This window comes from Limulus polyphemus, unplaced genomic scaffold, assembly GCF_000517525.1.
Source record: "Limulus polyphemus unplaced genomic scaffold, Limulus_polyphemus-2.1.2 Scaffold2008, whole genome shotgun sequence".
Taxonomy (NCBI): Eukaryota; Metazoa; Arthropoda; class Merostomata; order Xiphosura; family Limulidae; genus Limulus; species Limulus polyphemus.
Genome location: NW_013667618.1, coordinates 140,555 through 144,900, shown reverse-complemented (window position 1 = coordinate 144,900; position 4,346 = coordinate 140,555). Strand labels below are relative to the sequence as shown.

The 4,346-nt window shown below is 28.6% G+C and overlaps 1 long non-coding RNA gene across 1 annotated transcript; it reads right to left on the bottom strand.

Annotated features, from left to right (window-relative positions):
* Positions 1-1,868: 1,868 nt before the first annotated feature.
* LOC111087321 lies at positions 1,869-4,259 on the bottom strand. The gene is made up of 2 exons (XR_002612028.1): positions 2,358-4,259; positions 1,869-2,248 (listed from the first exon to the last, which is right to left on the bottom strand). It is a non-coding gene; the product is annotated as an uncharacterized LOC111087321 (long non-coding RNA).
* Between the last annotated feature and the right edge of the window lie 87 nt (positions 4,260-4,346).

Sequence of the window (4,346 nt, the reverse complement as noted above, 5' to 3'; positions counted from 1 at the left end):
CTTTAAAAAGTTTATTTGCTAGGATACATTATGTGATTTATGCATCAATCAGAATTCACCTTTTTCAAACAAGTTGTATACAAAACAATTTCAAACTTATTTGGAAAAGTATAACACAGTGTTTCGATTTCACAGAGAACTTGTACCTTACAGAACTGATGTTATAACAACAAAAGTTTCTAAATATATGTAAGAATACATAACTTTAACATTATTAACTGAGGGTTATAAAAAAAATCTAACTCTGTGTTTTCAAAAAAATCTTTTATTGGGAATTTCCCAACACATATTTAGGTTACTAGGGCTAGGGAGAAGGTAGCGTAATGAAGTCATGAGTTATATGAGAAGTTTAGATATACGATTCTTAATTTGATCAATACGAAATAAATCTATCATTCATTACATATAGTTTTTTAATTTTAAGGATTTTGTGCACAACTACACAGGGCTATCTGCACATAGCTGTCCCTAATTTTGAACTCACAGACTAGAGGGAAGACAGCTAGTCAACAGCACCCACTACCAACTCTTGGGCTGCTTTTGCCTGACCGAAGATTTTACCATCACCCTTATAGTACACCTGCTGCCTGAAAGCACAGCCTTAGGAAAAACCAACAAAAAATGTATTTTCCATACGTCAGACTAACAGGACTAACTTTATCATTTACTTTTACCCTTTCTTAGACATTTACAAATAAGTTACTAAACCATTATCAATACAGTCAATTATTATATTACTTTCTGTTCAAGGTTAAAAAAAAATCTAGATTGCTCAAATGTACATTTCTTTATTTCTATGCTCCTGCAAAATTTTCATGTTCAATTGTCCCTTAGTTTGAAAAGTTTAATCAACATTTTTTTTCTTGCAAAAACATTTATTATTGAGTCACTTTAAGTTGATTTTACTTAAAAACATTAAATATACTTAAATAAGACTTTATCTAACTGAATCTAATCTTTTTATTTATTCTCAAAATTACAAAAGCAATTAATTGTTGTTGTACTTTTTTTTATACAAAAGCTATAAAAAAAATATACTGACTTCTCAGCTCATTTGCAAATATAATGAATATAAATAAAGAAACAATATTTGTCTTTCTCATAAATGGTAATCCATTGGAAAGGGGGTAGGCACACATCCTTGGATCCATTAGTGCCACTAGAAAACTTAAGTTAAAAAAAGAATTACCTAACATTCTAAGAACCAAAATTTGTCTAAACATCTTCCTAAAACTTGTATTTTAAAGTGTATATCTATCGAAAAATATCATTGGAGCATTTTAATCACAAGATTTACTAAATAAATCCTAAAAGATGTTGGTTAAATTTCACAACTATATGATTTTGTGAATAGTGAAAAAATATTTTAGAAATACTATGTTTAGAAGTTATATTCTTCTTTCTTACAAATTCAATGTAATCACATTACTGAAAAATACAAAATACAGTTACTTAAAGCATAAAACTAATTAAACTTGTAATAGAAAAATTTAATATTAAATACAAAACATACAATACTTACAGTATAAACGTTTTTAAAGAAATATTTCTATAAAATGAAAAAAAGATTACAGTGGAATGTGACCAATCAAATGTTAGTTTTCAAATTTTCTGAAACCAACAGAAACTTGTTATCTGCATACAAATAAAACTGCATCAGTTATTTACACTAAACGTGTTTAATAATGTACACAAACACCAAATATTAATAGCTACTGTTTTGCTGATGTCCATAAAAGATAGGAAAGCAAACAAAACAATTAATGAGTAACTTCAAGTAATTTTCAAAGAAACCAATTAGTTTTATCAACTCAATGCTATTCTTTCTTGACACAGAACATATATTTCAACAAAATGTTATTTGGTTATGGGTTTATTATAGGTGACTCAATATATTAAGAAATGTTTTAATGATACTAAGCCATCAGTAATTTCCTGCCTCAATTGCCACTGGTCCCTATCAACATACAATTGCTATATACCACACCAACATTAAAATCCTCCTACCTCAATCACTGTATAACCATTCACAACAACCAGCCGCTATCCTAACATCAACAATTACCTATCTCAATCATTACGTAGGCTTTGACAACCAGCCATTATCCTAACATCAACAATTACCAATCTCAATCATTATGTAGCCTTTCACTATAACCAGCCATTATCCTAACATCAACAATTACCTATCTCAATCATTACGTAGCTTTTCACTACAACCAGCCATTATCCTAACATAACCAATTACCTATCTCAATCATTATGTGGTTTCTTATAAAACACTTACAATCCTAACATCAACAGTTGTCTATCTCAGTCATTACATGGTTCTTATCAAACCTAACGTTAACAATTACTTATCTCAATCATTACATGGTTATTATCAAACAACCACAATCCTAACATCAACAGTTGTCTATCTCAGTCATTACATGGTTCTTATCAAACCTAACATTAACAATTACTTATCTCAATCATTACACAGTTCTTATCAAACAATCACAAACCTAACACTGATAATTATCTATCTAATCATTACAAGGTTCTTATAAAAAAACTAACACAAACCTAACTTCGACAGTTATCTAACTCAATCATTGTATAGTTCTTATCAACACAAAGCCACTATCCTAACATAAACAGCTCTGAATCATTACATGATTCTTACCAATAAAGTGCTATTATCCAGACATTAACAACATTTCTCATAGATATAAATTTATCTTGTTACTTTTATCTATTATTTAAAAATAAAGATCTTTACCTTTTACACTATTCTTGAGTAATAGAAAATTTAGTCTGTCAAAATAATCTAAGATCTAATCTTTCAAAATTGAAAGAGAGAAAAGATGACTTAACTCCATATCTCATCACTTTTTAGTGGAAATAAAACCTTAATTACTACTTGTCTTATCTCATTCAAAAAAGTATAAACCATTTTCCATAACCATTTTCAAAAAATGCAACACAGTAAAATCTCTAAATTCTTTACTTTTTCAAAAATGTTTAAAAAACTTCTACATTTCTTGTTTACTTCATTAGTATACTCTTGGCCATTCAGACCATAAATATTTGGTAACATTACATTTGATCTCTAATTCTGTCCAGCATCTGGCAAAAAATATAATAACTAAATACATTCATAAAACAAATTATCTTGAAATCTACCATCAAGAACATATTCTCAAAGAAATGGTTTAAAAAAAATAGAGTAAAAAATATCTTGATATTTTCCTCGCTTGCACAAAGCTACAGAAATAGATCCATACATACAAGTATATCCTGTACAAAGAATGATAACAGTATCTAAAATATTTACAATTCACGTTCATATTCACAAATGAATTTGTACACTCAAACGGACTTAAACCAAGGAAGATGCCACTAGGCCTGATTCAGGTTTCAATTCTCCTTATTACTTTTTGTTTTGTAATATATCAAATAAAAAAAACAAACACACTCTATGTTTGAGTGTGTACACTGTTGCAACAGCTTCCCAGTGAAGCATTGTTCAGATTAACTATGAACTACCTATCAATACCCTATTAACTTTGTTTACAAGTCACAAGAAAAGGCAATTAAGATAATAAAAAAAAAGAAATTTTTTGTAAGTTATTAGGTAAGAAACAATTTATATCTGAACTAACCTCACTGAGTTTAAGAATAAGTATGCTTAAGAATACAATTTTTTTTATTTTTTTAAGTTTTAAGGTCAGAAACAATTCATATGCTGAATTAACCTAATTAAATTCTAACATCAGTTTAGGATTGAGTAAGCTCAAGAAGAAAGTTGTTTCACTGTCATAGGTAAAAACAGTTCAAACACAGGCACCATTCAAAGTGGCTCAGATGCTAGTGCTAAGTGTACAATCTTACTAATTATAAATTCTATTGCTTACTTTTATAAACAAGTGTAATACACTAATTTTCTCAAACTAAGAAGTCAAAAATGGCTTATGGACATTATAACACAAGTAAAAAGATAATTTAAAATTGTTTTTAATATTTTATAAATATTTTTCATCAGACACTATTTAATGCAGCATCCTCATTCAAACTCACATTACTGTTAACTTACTGTTACAAAACCTTTTAACCTTTGAGAATTGTGACTCTTGGGTAAGAAATCTGGCAAAGCACACAGATGATTATCAAATACCGGATCTACACCACCATTTGAATAGCAAATACATGGTTTACACCACCATTTGAATAGCAAATGCATGGTCCATACCAAAAATTGAATACCAAATATATGGTTTACATATCAAAATAATTACCAGACTTTCTGTCAATAAAGGACGAGAGTATCTAAATAATTACCAGACTTTCTGTCAATAAAGGAC